Genomic DNA, 20,427 nt, shown 5'->3' with positions numbered 1-20,427 from the left:
TTGGGTAAAGTTTGTAAGGGGAAAGCTTGAGTACAAAAATAAATATGGGCCGGGCACAGTGGCTCATGCCTGTAATCCCAGCACTTTGGGAGGCCGAGGCAGGCAGATCATGAGGTCAGGAGATCGAGACCATCCTGGCCAACATGGTGAAATCCCGTCTCTACTAAAAATACAAAAATTAGCTGGGCGTGGTGACCCATGCCTGTAATCCCAGCTACTTGGGAAGCTGAGGCAGGAGGATCACTTGAACCCGGGAGGCAGAGATTGCAGTGAGCAGAGATCATGCCACTGCACTCCAGCCTGGCGATGTAACGAGACTCCGTCTAAAAATAAATAAATAAATAAATAAATCTGAAGGATTGGTATTTTGTCTTGCACATAGAGTCTCTAGTTAAAGTGACATAGAAACAAGAGGAGTTCATTTTGTATATATAATTTTTGGAATTGCAAAGTTGCCCCAATAAATAAGACTAAGACATGGAACATCTTTCAAATCTCAGGTGACTTAGAATGCAAGCTAAAATCAATTTCATGTGTTTGAACTATAAGTTATTTCATAAAAATAAATATCATTCCAGAATGTTCTGAGAATCTTTAGTTTAAACTCACAAGTCCTACCTTGTTTTAAAATAAACCCACTCCAATAAAAATATGCAGACAAAATTTGTAAGAAGAGTGTATTCATTTTCTATTGCTGCCACAAACTTAGAGACTGAAAACAACACAAATGTATCTTTCAGCTCTGTAGGTTAAAAGTCTGACATTGGTTGCACTATGCTAAAATCTAGGTGTCATCAGGGCTGCATTTCTTCCTGGTGTCACTAAGGGAAAATCTATTTTCTTGTTCATTCAGGTTGTTGGCAGAATTCAGTTCCAGGCAGTTTTAGAAGAGAGGTCTCCTTTCCCTTGGTGGTTTTCAGCTGAGGGTCATTCTTAGCTTCTAGAAGCTGTCCACATTCCTTGGCACATAGCCCATACCATGGTCTGAATGTTTATGTCTCCCCAAAATTTACATATTGAAATCCTAACCTTCAAGGTGATGGTGTTAGGAGGTAGGGCCCTTGTGAGGTAACTGATTAGATCATAAGGGCAGAGGCATCATGAATGAGATTAGTGCCCTTATAAAAGAGGCCCAAAGAAGCTCCTTGCCCCTTCTGACATGTGAGGACACTTCAGCAAAGTGCCATCTATGAGCCAGACAGTGAGTCCAGACACCGAATTTGCTAGGACTTTGATCTTGGACTTCCTAGCCTCCAGAACTGTGATAAATTTATATTGTTTATAGTAATTCAGTTTATGGTATTTTGTTATAGCAGCCTGAACAGACTAAGACTGCCTCCTTTCTTCATCTTCAAAGACAGAAACAGTGAGTGGAGTCTTCCACATGTTTCAAATCACCTCTACCTCTTCTTCCATCACCCAGTCTCTCTGACCCCATCAACAATTCTACTCTCCTCTTCCACTGTTAAGAACTCATGTGATTTTATTGGGCCCATTTGAATAATTAAGAATAACTTCCCATCTCAAATTCCTTAACTTTAATTATGTCTTCAAAGTTTCTTTTTGCCAATTAAGACAACATATTCACAGGTTTTCTTGATTTGGGCATAGATTTTTTTTTTTAAGGGGGAGCGTTATTCTTCCTGCCTACCACAGGGAGATAAAAAGATGGCTGATGTTCTCCTTCTGGTTTTCCGAAAATACTAGGTGGTTAATTCAGAAGCTGCATTGTTCACATGACTGGGGGGATAAGTAACTGTTTAAAAATGATCGGCCGGGCACGGTGGCTCACGCCTATAATCCCAGCACTTTGGGAGGCTGAGGAGGGCAGATCACGAGGTCAGGAAATCAAGACCATCCTGGCTAACACGGTGAAACCCTGTCTCTACTAAAAAATACAAAAACTTAGCCAGGCGTGGTGGCAGGCGCCTGTAGTCCCAGCTACTCTGGAGGCTGAGGCAGGAGAATGGCGTGAACCCGGGAGGCAGAGCTTGCAGTGATCACGCCACTGCACTCCAGCCTGGGTGACAGAGCAAGACTCCGTCTCAAAAAATAAAAAATAAATAAAATAAAATAAAAATGAGCTAAATGTCTTGTTCACAGTGGTTGACATGCTGTAAACTTTTTATATTATATCAGCTTTTCTAATGTTTATATTCTCAAAACCATAGTTGAATTAATGTTTGTGTATGGCAGGTGAAGGCAGTAGATGGCTCTGCCTTTCCTAAAACTCTCAAGATTTTACTTTACTTTTTGTGAAATTATCTATATACAGCAAAATGAAAAACAAATGCTTTAGTAGATATAAATTATCTATGAGTGTGTTTGTGTATGTATGTGCACAGAATGGGTATGGAGGCGAACATAATTTGGTAATTTTAGGTTCAGACATAATATTAATTGGGTTAAGAATCTAAGTTTGTTTTAAAATGTTAAAAATAACTCCATTTCTGAACACATGGCAATAGCTGACAAGCAAATTACATATCTGACTACATTTGCCTGCAAGATAAAGCTTGACTTATAGAGATGACTAAGATTTTGTCTACATTTAAATTAGCAATGAGTATATATATTGAAATAGAACTAGACAGCAGCTTATTTGTTTTTCGAATCTGTCTACTAGAATTGGTTGCTAAATAGTAATACATTATCCATTGTTAAGCCTGTCAAGGAAATTAGTTATTATATGTGTGTTAATAGGCATTCATTGGAGAAAATTTGTGTTTCCTCTTATACAGTGTTTATTAAAATATAAAAAATATTAGACAGTTGTGGCTAGTCATGTCAAGAAAATCTGTAGCTGAAAAGAAAGTAATTGTACTAGTTTAAAAATTTTTTTTTCCAGTGCTTAAATCTTAACAGGAATTTTGCAAAATGACATCTGAAATGAATCTTATTTCAACATATAATGGTTTAGTAAAAATGGGATAGAATGCTACTCTTGAAGTACTGGTGAGTAAAAGTAGGCTGCAATTATACTATGTTCCCCTATGCCCTTCCCCAAATCTAAATTTCATGGGTGCTTTCCCTGAATCATCAAAAAAAAAAAAAAAGTGAAAGGAATCCTCCAAATGTATTTTTTTCTTGAATACGAGTAGTATACTATGTAGATTTCTAGACAGTTATATGTTAATGTTAGTTAGTCAAGTGGCTCATTTTGGACCATTTGCTTAGTGACAGAAAACCAGTGACAGAAAAAAATTAATCTTGCTATATAGGTTAGCTTCAAATACAATTGGTCTTCAGACTGATAGACTAACTTTAGCAACTTTTGTAGAATGATTAAAAAAGAGAGAACAGAAAAATATCAAAAATACTGGCCTTTAATTTTCTTCTTGTCAAATAAAGAAAAATAAAGAGAAGAAAACATGTTGTATCTAATGGACAATGCATATTAGAAATTATTATATAAAAATTACATCAGAATTATTTCCTTTCATAGAGTCTCTAAACTGTACATTTTCATGGCTTCTCTGAAAATTCCAGTTCAAGAAGCTCCTTATAATTGCAATACAAATAGGAAAGCTGTTGATAGCTCATGCTTAGAGACATATTATCTGGAGAAACATTCTGTGTGCCTTAGCTGAGGCTGTACCACTGGTTTGAGATCTTTGAATTTCTTTTTACTTTTTAAAAACACTGAACTCAAAGAACATTTAAATTTAATACAAACCATAGTATAAACAGTAAAATATTTGGCTCATGTACTTACTATAGTACTCAGGACTCTTAGTATTTAGTTTTAGTTATCTCTGACATAACAGAGGAGTGTGATTTTGTTTTCATTCAGGTAATGAAATATTTCTTTAGTTTTACTTTGCCTTTAATCAGCATTGGTACCTGTCAAAGTATAATTAGTGGTGGCATGTAATGGGAAATGCATTGGTAAAACAGATTTCAAATGAGACAATAAGAGATATTAAGAGAGTGATGTCAGAAAGATGGCTGACTAGAGGTGCTTGGTGCTTGTCACCCGCCACACAAAAGGACAAAAACAACAAACAACTATAGTTTGACAACAGTATTCGAATGAGAATGCTAAAGTATAGCAGGAGACTGGCAGAAATCTTGTGGAACACAGACACTCAAGACGGCCACATAAAGAAAGGAGTGAGACATCTTGACATTGCCATGCCACCTCCCCCGTTAGGATCAGCTCAGAACCAGGAGGGACTTTGCCATGTCGGGAGAAAGTAAACAGAAGGCCCTCAGCATTCCTCATCAATGCCATAGACACCTGTAGGTTTTGCTGCTGGAGAATCTTGCAATTTTCTCAGGCTCTCCATCCAGTTTTGGGAGCTTTCAGGAGTTCACACAGCTGGATTGCTCCAGAAAAGGAGCTAACATAATGCCCTTTTCCCCACATTACCCAAACCCCTACTGCAAGATGCCATCTCCAAACCAGAGTCAGTAATACAATATGTCCTTTCCAGGGACCAATAGCTATTGCATCTTTCCATCTTTGAGGCTCCACCTCCATTACATCATGCTTGCACACAATAGCACAGCATTACCCAGCTGAGCTGTTACAGCTTTCTACTCCTAGGAAAAATCTGCCTAGGAGGTACAGTACCTTCCTTACTTCAGGGGCTACAGCACCCCAACCCAACCCACTTGAAATCTATATCCAGTGGAACCACCATGACCCCATCACTCCACCCTCAGGGGAGCAGCAACTGAGCTAAGCTGCTTGCCAGCCATCCTTGCACTTCCTTTAAGCATGGATCAGCTTGGAACTTTGCCTTCAGGAAAGCAGATCTCAATCCAAGCTGCCAGTCAACCAGTTTCATGTTTTTCCAGAATATGGACCAGCTTCGTACCCTACCTTAAGGGGAACAACTCCTGAGCAGAGCCATCAGATATCCAGCCCCATGCTACCCCACAGCATGGACCAGCCCACTGTCCAGCCCCTAGTGAAGCAAAGCCCAAGTCACAAGTTGACCAGCCCTACATATCCCCAAAGCACAGACTATACCAGTGCCCCAATATCAAGGAGCAGTAACTGAGTAGGTAGACCAGCCACAAACATTGTTACAGCATGAACCACTGAGGCACACTCAGGCATCATTGATGTTGCCTATAGCTGAAGAAACTGGATGGAGACCATACTACGGCATTCACCCAGAAGCAAATCCAAAATACCCTGCTCAACCAACACCCTAGAACACATGTGCAGGTGAGTCTTTCCCCATGATAGACACTGTATGAGACTGGAAGTGGTTACTGTTCCATCAGATGCACAGATATCAACACAGTGATACAGGAAACATAAAAACAAAAGCGAATAGGACACTACTAAAGAAACACAATACATTTCCTATAATTGACCCTCCAAAAATAAATATTTATGAGTTTCCTAAAAAGGAATTCAAAATAATGACCCAAGGAAACTCACGATAAAAGATAATACAGACAGACAAACTAAATTAGATGAACAGTTTGGGATCCAAAAGAGAAATTCAACAAAGAGACAGCTATGACCAAAAAAGAAACAAACAGGAATACCAGAGCTAAAGAATTCAGTGAATGAACTAAAATCTACAATTGAGACTTTCAAGAGCAGACCGTATCAAGCAAAATAATGAGTTTCTGAACTTGAAGACAAGTCTTTTCAAATAAGCCAGTCAGCAAGAAATAAAAAAGAATCAAAAGGAGCAAATAAAGCCTACAGGATGTGTGGAACGTTATTAAGCAATCAAATATTTGCATTTTTGGAGTTTAAAGGGAGAAAAGATGAAGAACTGCACAGAAAGACTATTTAACAAAACAATACCTAAAAACTACCCAAGATTTGGGAGAGATATGGACATCCAAATTCATGAAGCTCAAAATATTTGAAATAAATTCAAGTCAAAGAAGCCCTCTCCAAGGCATATTATAATAACATTGTCAAAAGTCAAAGAAAAAATTCTAAAAAACAGCAAGAGTAAAGTGTCAAGTCACATATAAGAAAATTCCCCTTAGACTATCAGCAGATTTCTCAGCAGAAACCTTGCAGGCCAGGAAAGAATGGGATGCTATATTAAAGGTACTGGGAAAAAAAAAAATTGCCTGGCTAGCATGGTATGCCCAACAAAGCTTTCCTTCAGAAATGAAGGAAAAATAGTCATCACTACTAAATAAGCCATACAAAAAACGCTAAATGGAATGTCTCAACTGGAAGCAAAAGGACCATAATTACTATCATGCAAACATATGAAAGTATACACCTCACTTTTATGGGTAAATTCATTGTTAAATTCAGAATACTCCATTACTCTAATGCTGATGTACAAACTTTCAGATGTCTAGTATGATAATTAAAAGTCAAAATGGTCAACAATCACTAAAGAAAATTAATGAATATGATACATCACATTACAATAATCAAAGACAAGAACCATATGATTATTTCAATAGGCACGGAAAAAGCATTTGACTAAATTCCATATCCCTTCATGATAAAAACTCTCAACAAATTAGGTATAAAAGGAATGTATGTCAACACAATGAAGGTCATATACAACAACACACAACCAACATCACACTAAACAGGGAAAATTTGAAAGCTTTCTCTCTAAGATACGGAATAAGACAAAATGTCTGCTTTTATCACTATTATTCAACATACCTCTGGAAGTTCTAGCCAGTGCACTTAGGAATGAGAAATAAATAAAGAACATTCAAATTGGAAAGCAAGAAGTAGAATTGCCTTGTTTGCAGTTGGCATAATCTTATATATAGAAAATCCTAAAGACTACAGAAAACAACTGTTAGACTTAATAAACAAACTCAGTAAGTTGCAGAATAGAAGATAAACATACAAAAATCAATAGCATTTCTATAAGCCAATAGCGAACTACCTGAAATAAATCAAAAAAGGAATCCAATTTACATAGCTACAAAAAATAAGATTCTTAGTAATAAATTTAACCAAGGAAGTGAAAGATCTTTACAATGAAAAGTATAAAGCATTGATGACAGAAATGTAAGAGAACACAAATAAATAGAAAGATATTACATGTTCATGGAATAGAAGAACTAATATTGTTAAAATGTCCAAATACCCAAAGCAATATACAGATTTAATGCAATCCCTATGAAAATAACTATGACATTCCTCACAGAAATAAAAAAAAAATCCTGAAATGTGTGTGGAACCATAAAATATCCTGAATAGCCAAAGCAATCTTAAGCAAGAACAAAGCTTAGAGGTATCACACCATCTAGCTTCAAAATATACTACAAAGCTATAGTAACATAATAGTATGGCACTGGTATAAAAACAGACACATAGATGAATGGGACAAAATGGAGAACACAGCAATAAATTAACATATTTATATCTAAATGATTCTTTAAAAAAGGCACCAAGAACTCATGGTGAAAGAAGGATCTCTTCAATAAATGGTCCTGGTAAAGCTGAATATTCACATGCAGGAGAATGAAACTAGATCCTTATTTCTCACCGTATACAGAAATCAACTCAAGTGAGCTAAATGCTGAAATTTAAGGTCTAAAACTACAAAACTACTTGAAGACAACATAGAGGAAATGCTTCACAACACTGGTCTGGGAAGGATATTTTTTCAATAAGACCTCAATAACACCAGCAACAAAAGCAAAAACGGACAAATAGGATTACATCAAACTAAAAAGGTTCTGCACAGCATAGGAAGCAATCAACAAAGTGAAGAGATAATGTACAAAAATAAAAGTATTTGTAAACTATGCATTTGACAATGGGTTAATATACAGAATATATAAGGAACACAAATAGCTCAATAGCGATAAAACTCCCAAATAATTCAATTAAAAATATACAAAGGGGTAGACTGCTGAATGCTCAAAATTTATGGCTGGACTAGTAAAAAGCTTATTGAAGAAAAAAAAAAAGTTCACCTTGTAGGAATTTCAATTGAAGATTCCCAGCAGGGGAATCTCTCACAAGTTCACATTAATTAAAACACCCTATGAGAAAATATGCCAACTTAGTATATCTGCCAAAAGCCATACTAGAAAACATATGCCCTTTCCCTTTTAATCCTTTCTATTCCTGAGCCTAAACCTAAAAGGTTCAGAAAATATATCCTGTGAGTTAAGGGAAAAGAAGTACTCTGTGTAGCTTAAAAAAAGAAAGGAATGAACAAAAAGGATAAAGGGACATATATTGCAATGTGGCTTTTTTTTTTTTTGAGACAGATACAAGCAGAAAAGGGGAAAAGTTTTAATTCTCAGTGAAGTTTGGGTTTTGACTATGAAGCTAGATCTATCAACAAATTTGGAAAGTTTTTGACTATGATTTCTTCAACTATTCTTTCTGCCCCTTTATATCTTCCTCTTTTACCCTTTTTTAGAATTTCATAATGCATATCTTGGTCCACTTGATAGTGTTCCACAGGTTCCTTAGCCTTTGTACACTTTTCTTCATTTCTTTTTTCATTTCACTCTACAGACTGCATAATTTCAATTAACCTATCTTCAAGTTTGCTGATTCTGTCTTATTTCTACTCACATCTACTTTTGAGTGCCTCTAGTGCTTTCTCATTGCAGCTATTGAGCTTTTCAGCTCTACAATTTCTGTTTGCTTATTTTTTAAAAAATTCTATCGTCTAATTGCTAATCTCATATTGTTCATACGTTATTCTCCTAAGTTCCATTACATATTTGTCCATGTTTTCCTTTAAGACTTCGAACATATTTAAGACATTTTAAAAGTCTTTGTCTAAGCCGGGCGCGGTGGCTCACGCTTGTAATCCCAGCACTTTGGGAGGCCGAGGCGAGCGGATCACGAGGTCAGGAGATCGAGACCACGGTGAAACCCCGTCTCTACTAAAAATACAAAAATATTAGCCGGGCGTGGTGGCAGGCGCCTGTAGTCCCAGCTACTCGGAGAGGCTGAGGCAGGAGAATGGCGTGAACCCGGGAGGCGGAGCTTGCAGTGAGCCAAGATTGTGCCACTGCACTCCAGCCTGGGCGACAGAGCGAGACTCGGTCTCAAAAAAAAAAAAAGTCTTTGTCTAATAAGTCCAATTTCTGTGCTTACTCAGAGACAGTTTCTGTTAATTCATTTTGTTTCTTTGTATGGGTCATGTTTTTCATTTTCTTTATATGCTTTGTCATTTTCTTGTTGAAAATTGGCACTTAAGTATCATAATGTGATAACTGTGCAAATTCCCCTCCTTTCCAGGGTTTATTGTTTTGATGTTATTATTGTTGAAGGCTATAATACTCAACTATTTCAGTGACCAGTGTATGTATCCATGTGTTCCTTGTCATAAGTCATCACCAAAGTCTCTGTTCAGCTAGTGTTTTGACAGAGATTTTCTTGAATATAAGTTTATAAAAATGACAACAAAATACACACACACACACACACACACACACACCACCACCACCACCACCACCACCACCAAACAATATTACCCTCCCAGTATTTGCAGATTGTCCCTGTGCTGGTGCTCTTCTTTAACACATATCCAGGATTGCAATGAGCCTAGGCCTCAGCCTGAGGTGAAAGTTTGGAGACTTTACAGTTGTTTTCTGAACATGCCTTATGCTAAACATATACAGGGCTTCCTTTTTCTAATGATAACTTGACAAATAAAAATCGTATATATTTATGGTGTACAATATGTTTTGTCATATGTATACATTATGGAATGACTAAGTGAAACTAATTAATATATCCATTACCTCACATACTTATCCTTCATTTTTGTGGTGAGAACACCAAATCTCTTAGCAATTTTCTAGCATACAGTATATTGTTATTAATTATAGTCACCATGCTGTACCATGGGTCTCTTGAACTTCCTACTGTCTAACTAAAATTTTGTATCCTTTGACCAACATCTCTCTCCAATCTCCCCAAGTCCCAGGTCTGATAATCACCACTCTATTGTCTCCTTCTATGAATTCAACATTTTTAGATTCCATATATAAGATCATACAGTATTTGTTTTTCTGTGTCTGGCTTATATAACTTAGCATAATGTCTCCAGGTTAATACATGTTGCTGCAAATGACAGGATTTCCATCTTTTTTAAAGTAAATAGTATTACTTTATGTAAATACACCACATTTTCTTTATGCATTCATATATACACAGACACTTAGGTTGATTCTATATCTTGGCTATTATGAATAATGCTGCATTATACATAGGGGAGCAGGGATCTCTTTAAGATCCTGACTTCAAATCCTTTGGATATATACTCAGTAGTAGAATTACTGAATCACATTATTTGTATGATCCTTGCTACATTATTATATCTTATTCATTTTAACAGTGGAGATAGCTTAAAAATATTACAACCAAACTAAATAATATGAAAAATTGTAATTTCACCAATGAAAGTAATCATGCCAATTATAAAATTTTTAATTTAATTGATTAAAACTCCTTTTGACATTTAGGATGAAATTCAGCAAAATGCTTGGTACTGGTGGAGATACAGATAGCACAGGTGCTTGTGGTAGCCACCTCTGGAGTGTGAATTTTTTAATAAAACACCAAATAGGCCATCCTGGACTGTGGATTTTCCATTAGAAGTGATCGTCTATAGAACTGAAGCTTGAAATAATTGGTAAATGCCTAATATAATACAGTCTATGATAAACTAGTTTACAGAAAATTATGTATAGACATTAGAATAGCATGGAAAGTATCATGTAGGAATAATGTGAAGTCAAAAATCACTGCATTACAGTAGAAAAAAGAGGGCTCTCGCACTACTGCAAATACAGTTACTTACCATCACCTCCTTGGCCAAGAAAAAAAAAAGGCAGAGATCAAGTTACTTTACTATCTAGTCCATTATTAGGGGTAGATAAACTGCTTATACAAATCCTTGGGTTCTGGTAAATTGTGTTGCTTAATTGAAAACATACAATGGAACTGGTTTTTGCTAGCTTTTTAATACACTTTGAAAATGGAGAGTAGTTATCTTTTATTTATCCTTAAAATAATTATTCTGTGAAGTGCTCCACGTAATAAAGTACAGATGATCTATTTTGGTCACCTAAGTTTTAATTGGTCAGAACCATTATCAGATTTATTCAGAATGAGATTTGAGAGGTTTTGTTTGTTTACTCTTTGAATAAATTCAAATAATGAAGCCCCATGATGAGTGAGTTGGAAGACTATAAGCATTGATTTTTTTTTAATCTTCTTAACAAGAAGTGTATACCTTACATGTTATTTTTGTAGCATACTTTAAATATTCAAATGGTATGCTACTTATAATGAAAATATTTGGTTTATTTTAGTTTTTCAAATTTCCTGGATATTTACAAGTTAAATAACTAAGTAAGTCTCCAAAAGAAGTGCACCACAACCATGCTCAAATATAACTCATATTTTTACTTAAAAATAGGAAGGAAATATTCTTTTTCATTATTTATTAAATTGAAACATAATCTTCCACAGAACACAAAATAGTAAAGCAGCTATTAAATGGCTTCTATTTGCTTTCACACTTTTTCAAAAAATCCCATGTTATTCTGAATTTAATCATTGAGATATTGCTAATGAATAACTTTATTTCAAGAGCTTGAGGAGGTTAAATGTGCTTTACAAATTCAGATTCATTTTTGTTGTCTATTATTTTGAAAGGTGGAAAGTCAATCTATAGCGACTATGTAATAACTTTATACATGTACTAGGCAAAGCTGTTTGTGTTCTGTTTTCAAAACATCAAGTAAATTCACTTAATTTTTTTCTACTTTGTCAAATTCTGAGTTTGAGAATTCAGGGAACTGCAGTATAACAGGATAAAATAGGAGCGGAATAGAGATGTATTAAGAAACACCTCTTGGATATTTCATCTACTGATCATTTTCTAAGTTAGTTTTCTTTCTTCCCTATCTCTCAGGACCAATGACTGCCATTTTAAATAAATTTGTAAATATTCTGTTAAGATGTTCACTTGTCTTGGAGGCAAGCTGCATGGCTTCTCAAACTTCAGCCTTTGTTACTTAAGTCATTTTAGTGTCTGAACAGCTGGATGAGAACACAGAAACTAGCATGCAGCCACTTCCCTTTAAAGCCCCACTGAAAACAATGCCACAGCATTGAGAAAAAAGCAGGAACTGCTGATTTGTTCTACTGAATGGACAGTTGCTATTGAAAATCTTCCAAGCTGTCTTTCTATTGTTTCCTTCCCTGCCAATTCATTGAACTCACCTATAAGTTATTGCCATTTTGGAAGTGTGTTTTTAATCTGTATCTTAATTCATCACACTAGGGGCTGGGCGCACTGTCTCACGCGTGTAATGCCAGCACTTTGGGAGGCCGAGGCGGGTGGATCTTCTGAAGTCAGGAGTTCCAGACCAGCCTGGCCAACATGGCGAAACTGCGTCTCTTTTAGAAATACAAAAAAATTAGCTGGGCATGGTGGTGGGCACCTGTAATCCTAGCTACTGCGGAGGCTGAGGCAGAAGAATCACTTGAACCTGGGAGGCGGAGTTGCAGGGAGCCGAGATCGTGCTATTGCACTCCAGCCTGGGCAACAAGAACGAAACTCCATCTCAAAAAAAAAAACAAACAAAAAACAAACAAACAAAAAAAAAAACACCTATTTTTTTTTTCCAATTATCAGAGCTAAGAAAATCCGAAATATGTACTTCAAACTAATCTTAATTTCTGCTGTTATTATTGTTCTTTTGTAATTATAAATGTAAACATTATCTTTTTTTTTTTTTTTGGAGACAGAGTCTTGCTCTGTCACCCAGGCTGCAGTGCAACGGCGTGATTTTGGCTCACTGCAACCTCTGCCTCCCAGGTTCCAGTGATTCTCTGGCCTCAGCCACCTGAGTAGCTGGGATTACAGGCGTGTGCCACCATACCTGGCTAATTTTTGTATTTTTAGTGGAGATGGGGTTTCACCATGCTTGCCAGACTGGTTTTGAACTCCTGACCTCAGGTGATCTGCCCACCTCGGCCTCCCAAAGTGCTGGGATTACAGTCGTGAGCCACCGTGTCTGGCCAACATTATCATTTTTTACCTTTGTGTATCTTCCCTCTTTATCCATCGAAATTCTGAATCAATCCTTTAAAATAATGTTGAACATTTTATCAATAGATTCACTGTCAAGTCTATACTTTCTCTAAAGCCTGTTAAGATCATAAAATGACCATACATATTCTTTTAGTTACCTTTAAAAAATTCAAATTTACAGAAATGCTGCAAGAATAGAGCAAACCATTCTTGTATAATATTCACCTAGATTCTTCAAATGTTAATCTGTTACTACATCTTCTCCTGTGTACTCTCACGTTGCAGACATGATGCCTTTGTATTTCTAAATGTTGCAGTATTTCCTTTTTAAAAAAAAAAACAAGGAAAGTCTTTCACTTAGCCATAACAGGGGTGTCCAATCTTTTGGCTTCCCTGGGCCACACTGGAAGAAGAATTGTCTTGGGCCACATATAAAATACACTAACACTAATGATAGCTGATGAGTCTAAAAAAAAAAAAAAAACTCACAAGGTTTTAAGAAAATTTAAAAATTTGTGTTGGGCCGCATTCAAAGTCATCCTGAGCTGCGTGTGGCTGGAGGGCGGCAGGTTGGACAAGCTTGTCATAGGACATTATCAAAATCAGGAAATTAACTTTGACACTGTTATTATTTAGATCTAAAAACTTTTTCAGATTTCACCAATTAATTTCATGGCCATTATTGCAAAAGAATAACAACAACAGGTCGGGCGCAGTGGCTCACACCTGTAATCCAGCACTTTGTGAGGCCGAGGTGGGCAGATCACAAGATCAGGAGATCGAGACCATCCTGGCTAACACAGTGAAACCCTGTCTCTACTAAAAATGCAGAAAATTAGCTGGGCGTGGTGGCGGGTGCCTGTAGTCCCAGCTACTCAGGAGGCTAAGGCAGGAGAATGGCGTGAACCTCGGAGGCGGAGCTTGCAGCGAGCCAAGATCGTGCCACTGCACTCCAGCTTGGGCGACAGAGCGAGACTCCATCTCAAAAAAAAAAAAAAAAATAGAATAACAACAACAAAAAATCTTTTTGTTTTCCTTGTTTAGGATCTAAATCATATGCATCTGGGTGTTGTATCTATTAAGTCTCCTTTAAGCAGAAAGAGGTCTGTCTTTCATGACCTTGATAGTTTTGAAGAGTGCAGGCCAATGTCCTTCATGTTTTTTATTCCAATACTCTACAGTAGACACATTATAAAATAACCAGGCATATAAAGTCTTATTTGTACTTTAACTATCAATTCTATTAAGTATCTGTGAACTTTCCTTTAAAACTTAGTTTATATAGGCAGCTTGCTCAACTGTGCAGCAAAATTATATGTTGTAGGCATCAAGGTAATAATTTAAATAAGACATAGTTACTGCCCTTGGGCATGGCTATATACAGAAATATATTTTTAACTGTGGTACATAACATCTCTTTTCCTCCCAAATTTTGAGCAGTAGATAAGTACAATTCTTTGTTTGCTTGCGGATTTTTTTGTTAGGTAGCTTATTTTGTACCTCAACCTAACCTCAATCTTGCACTCATAAAAGCAGCAGAAATTCTCATAGTAAATATATTAGCTGAATGTTCTGATATGAGGGAAGAAAAGTTAAACTGTTAAATCACTATGCATATTTGCTCAACAAATTTTGCAGTCTAAGCTTTTCAGAGATAGGAGGTATTTTATTTTATATCCTTGACTTAGACACTGACTCGTATCTTTTCCCCTTTACTCCATGCGTAGTAGTCAAATACTAAGTAAAGGGAACAGATAGCTTACAAAGAAGATGTAATTTCATCTAAAGACAACTCATGTTAGCTACATTTGAAAGCTGTCACATAAATTTCAGAGAATATAATCTTATGTAAAGTAAGTGTACATAATAGTTCATTTAAATATATATTTATAAAAAGATCATGCCGTTGACCTCTGCTTGCATACTCCATTAAACAGACTCTAAAATCTGTAGATTTTGAAATTCAATGCCAATATTAGTTGTTTTAAATCATAGATAACTTAAAATATATGAATTAAAATGAGGGATATTATATAAAACGGTAGCCATAGAGATGATTTTGTATATTCAAATATATTGATAGACTATAGATATAGATTCAAAGATAGGTAATTTCATAAAAATAAATATGAATCACTTTAACAAGTAGAAAAAGACGTTTTGTAGGAAGGAGAAAAACAGTATCAGAGTGCTTATAGGAATATTATCCTGGTTTTCCTGTTTACTTATGAGATTCTTCTCAATAGCTCATACAATTTAATACATGTGGGCAGCAAGACTAAGAATTCAGAATACAGAGACAATGCTCTCCATTCATTAAAAAAAAATACTGATGATCTTTTACAGCAATAATTTTCAAATCTATGACATAATACCAAACAGTAAAACATCTTTTAATTGCTATAGCAATTTTAAATAATGATTGAAAAGAAATCTTAAATAGGATTAATGTAGTTAAACATTACCTTCTACTCTGAAAGAAATAGAAAAAAGTAAGAGCACCAACACCAGCCATCATGTATATTAATAGCCCAAAATTTCATACTTGGAAAATATTGACACATTTGTTGAGAATTTTTAACCACTCTCTAGGGGAATCTGAAAGTGTACTGTGGTTAACTTCCAGAAATTTCTTCTTATCTGTGACTCAAAATTGAAACTACAAGATTCTGGACAAGTTTCATTTTTTCATTTGTCCTGCTATATACCAAAAGAGTTATTCCAATATCAGGATCCATACGTACTTTCAATTCTGGAAAATTTTTATTTATGATTTTTTCAATTATTTTGGACCCATCAATTTTCAACCCTTTCATTCAGAAATCTTAGTTAAAAAATTAAGGTGATCTATATATTTTTCCAGACTTCTCTTTCATGGCTTCCCTTTTTTATATATATTTTAAAATCTGTTTCAGAATACTGCTACACCTGATCTTTCTGCCTACTAACTTATTTTTCAGCAAAAAACTTGTGTTAATATTTTTACTGTATTTCAACACATTTTTTTTCAAAATACCACAATAGTTTTTCTTCATAAATGTCTACTTACTGTTCCCTGGTTCATTTCTTTTTTGTAATTTCTAACCAATAACCAATACAATGAACTTGATCCCTTTGTTTATTGAGGGTATTAAATGTATTTAAGTCAGTATAGAGTACTCTAGTATTCCTAGTGTGTCAGTATGAGTGTTAACACTTATTGGAGTGATTCTACCAATGGCATTGTGCTTCCTTGGGTAATCTATGTTTCTGGGTTAAGCACTCACTTTCAGAATGAGAATTTCTTATGCCTTTGTATGCATTCTGGATTATGACTGCTTCCAAGCCATGCTATTAGCATCAGCTGCAACTTTACAGAACCATATCAGTCCTGTGTATTGGGGACATCAATCCTTGCTTATGTTGTGGCTTTACAAGTACTTTGGTTTATTATGTTGCTTTTGTTATTTTATTGTTTATATAGAAATGCCCTTCCATTTCTCCTTTGTTTTTAGGAGGGGGGTGGTAAAACTATCTGTGTATGTGTGTATCTCATATATATTATACTGTATTTCTGATATTAATGCAAGCACGTGAAATTCAATGTAATAACAGGAAATTGGAAGCTTGTCACAGTTGATATAACTATGTTGTCCTACTCTCATATTTCAGTCTGGAATTGTCATAACAACATGCTCCATGGCTTATGTAATTTTTACAAAGTTATTACCAACAGCACTCATGTGTCAAATTTTCTTCCAAATATCCTCATGGCTGCTGTTTCTTTTTTTTCTTTTCTTTTCTTTTCATTTTTTTTTTTTTTTTTTGAGATGGGGTCTTGCTCGATTGCTATGCAAAGGAAATATTATTAGAGCTAAAGAGAGATAGACCCTGACACAATAATAGTTGGAGACTTCAACATATCACTTTCAGCATTGGACAGATCTTCCAGACAGAAAATCAATAAAAAAAAAAATCAGACTTCATCTGCGCTACAGACAAAATTAATCTAATTGATGTTTACAGGATATTTCATCCAAGAGCTGCAGAATACAAAACCTTTTCCTCAGCACATGGATCATTCTCAAGGATCGACCATATGTTAGGTCACAAAACAAGTCTTAAAAACATTCAGAAAAATGGAAATAATATTAAGCATCTTCTCTAACCACAATGGAAGAAAACTAGAAATTAAGAACAAGAGGTATTTTGGAAACTATACAAAAACACTGAAATTAAACAATATGCTCTTGAATGACCAGTGGTTCAGTGAAGAAATTAATAAGGAAATTGCAAATTTTCTTGAAACAAATTATAATGGAAACACAACACTCCAAAACCTACGGGATACAGCAAAAGAAGTACTAAGAGGCAAGTTTATAGCTGTAAGTGTCTACATCAAAAAGGAGGAAAAAATACAAATAAACAGTCTAACTAAGAATCTTAAAGAATTAGAAAAGCGAGAGCAAACCAAACCCCAAATTAGTAAAAGAAAAATAAAATAATGAGGGTCAGAGCAGAAATAAATGAAAGTGAAATAAAAAAATACAAAATATCAATGAAACAAAAAATTGGTTTTTTGAAAAGCTAAACAAAATTGGTAAAACTTTAGCCAGACTAAGAAAAAAGAAAAAAAATCCAAATAAAATCAGATATGAAAAAGGAGACATTACAACTGATACTGCAGAAATTCAGAGGATCATTAGTGGCTCCTATGAGCAAGTATATGCCAATAAATTGGAAAATATGGAATAGACTGACAAATTCCTAGATACATAGAACCTACCAATATTTAATTAGGAAGAAATCCAAAACCTGAACAGACCAATAACAAGTAATGAAATTGAAGCTGTAATATGAAGTTTCCCAGTAAAGAAAAGGTCAGGACCTGATGGCTTCAACGATTAATTCTAACAAACATTTAAATAACTCCTAACATCAATTCTACTCAAATTATTCCAAAAAATAGAGGAGGAGAAAATACTTTCAAACACATTCCATGAGGCCAGTATTACCTTGTTACAAAAAAAAAAGACACATTAAAAAAAATTACAGGCCAATATCTTTCATGAATATTGATGCAAAATCCTCAACAAAATACTAGCAAACCAAATTCAAAACTATATTAGAAAGATCATTCATCATCACCAACTGGGATTTATCCCTGTGATGCAAGTATATTTCAACATATGCAAATCAAACAGTGTGATACATCATATTAACAGAATGAAAGATAAAAACCATATGATTATTTCAAAGGATGCTGAAAAAGCATTTGATAAAATCCAACATCCCTTCACGATAAAAACCCACAAAAAATTGGGACTAGAAAGAACAAACACCCACATAATAAAAGCCACATAAAACAGACTCACAGCTAGTGTCATACTCAATAGAGAAAAATGAAAGCCTTTCTTCATGATCTGGAACACAACAAGGATGCCCACTGTCATAGCTGTTATTCAACATAGTACTGTAAATCCTAGCTAAAGCAATCAGACAAGAGAAATAAATAAGGGGCATCGAAATTATAAGGGAAGAATTGAAATTATCTCTATTTGCTAGTGATATGATCTTATATTTGGAAAAACCTAAAGGCTCCACAAGAAAATTATTAGATCTGACAATCTAATCCAGTAAAGTTGCAGGATACAAAACCAATATACAAAAATCAGTATCATTTATATATGCCAACACTGAACAATATGAAAAAGAAATTTAAAAAGTAGTCCCATTTACAATAGCCACACATAAAATTAAATATCTAGGAATTAGCCAAAGAAATGAAAGATTTCTATATTAAAACTATAAAACACTGATGTAGAAAATTGAAGAGGACACCAAAAATATGGAAAGATATTTCATGTTCATGGATCACAAGAGTGAATATAGTTAAAATGTCCATACTATATAATCTACAGATCAATGCAGTCCCTATCAATATACCAATGACATTCTTCACATAAATAAAGAAAAACAATCCTACAATTTATATGGAATCGCAGAAGACCCAGAATAGCCAAAGTTATCCTAAGCAAAAAGAATAAAATTGAAGAAATCACATTACATGACTCCAAATTATATAACAGAGCTGTAGTAACCAAAATAGCATTGTACTGACATAAAAACATACACATAGACCCACGGAGCAGAACAGAGAACTCAGAAACAAATTCACCCACCTACAGGGAACTCTTTTTTTTTTTTTTTTTTTTTTTGAGACAGATCCTCGCTCTGTTGTCCAGGCTAGAGTGCAGTGGCATGGTCTCGGCTCACTGTAACTTCTGCCTCCTGGGTTGAAGTGATTCTCCTGCCTCAGCCTCCCGAGTAGCTGGGATTACAGGCATCTGCCACCATGCCTGGCTAATTTTTTGTATTTTTAGTAGAGACGGGGTTTCACCACGTTGGCCAGGCTGGTCTCGAACTCCTGACCTCGTGATCTGCCTGCCTCGGCCTCCCAAAGTGCTGGAATTACAGGCATGAGCCACCGCCCCTGGCTGAACTCATTTTTGACAAAGCTGCTAACAACATACACTAGGGAAAAGACAGTCTCTTCAATAAATGGTGCTAGGAAAACTGGATATCCATATGCAAAAGAGTGAAACTAGACCCCTATCTCTTGACATATACAAAAATGAAACCAAAATGGATTAAAGACTTAATTTTAAGACCTCAAACTATGAAACTATTACAAGAAAATTTTGGGTAAAATCTCCAGGACATTGTTCTGGGCAAAGACTTCTTGAGCAATACCCCATAAGCACAAGCAACCAAAGCAAACATGGACGAATGGGATCACATCAAGTTAAAAAGCTTCTTCACAGCAAAGGATGCAATCAAAAAAGTGAAAAGACAATTCACAGAATGAGAGAAAATACTTTCAAACTACCTCTCTGCCAAAGGATTAATAGCCAATATATATAGGGAGCTGTAACAACTCTATAGGAAAAAAAATCTACTAATCTGATTAAAAATGGGCAAAAGATTTGAATAAACCTTTCTCAAAAGAAGACATACAAATGGCAAACAAGCATAGGAAAAGGTGCTCAGCATTACTGATCATTAGAGAAATGCAAATCAAAACTAAAATGAGATATCATCTCACCGTAGTTAAAATGGCTTCCAAAAGACAAGCAATAACAAATGCTGGTGAGAATGTGGAGAAAAGGGAACCCTGGTACACCGTTAGTGGGAATGTAAATTAGTTCAATCACTATGGAGAACAGTTTGGAGTTCCTCCAAAAACTAAAAATTGAGCTACCATAAAATCCAGCAATCCCACTGCTGGGTATATATATACCCCCGAAAAAGAAAATCAGTATACTGAAGAGATATCTGCACTCCTATGCTTGTTGCTGCACTGTTTACAATAGCTAAAATTCCAAAGCAACCTAAGTGTCTATCAACAGATGAATGCATAAAGAAAATGTGGAGTACTATTCAGTCATAAAAAGAATGAGATCCA

Source organism: Symphalangus syndactylus, chromosome X (genome assembly GCF_028878055.3).
Source record: "Symphalangus syndactylus isolate Jambi chromosome X, NHGRI_mSymSyn1-v2.1_pri, whole genome shotgun sequence".
Lineage (NCBI taxonomy): Eukaryota > Metazoa > Chordata > Mammalia > Primates > Hylobatidae > Symphalangus > Symphalangus syndactylus.
The sequence above is the reverse complement of the archived record's forward strand: the minus strand, read 5'-3'. Positions refer to the sequence as shown.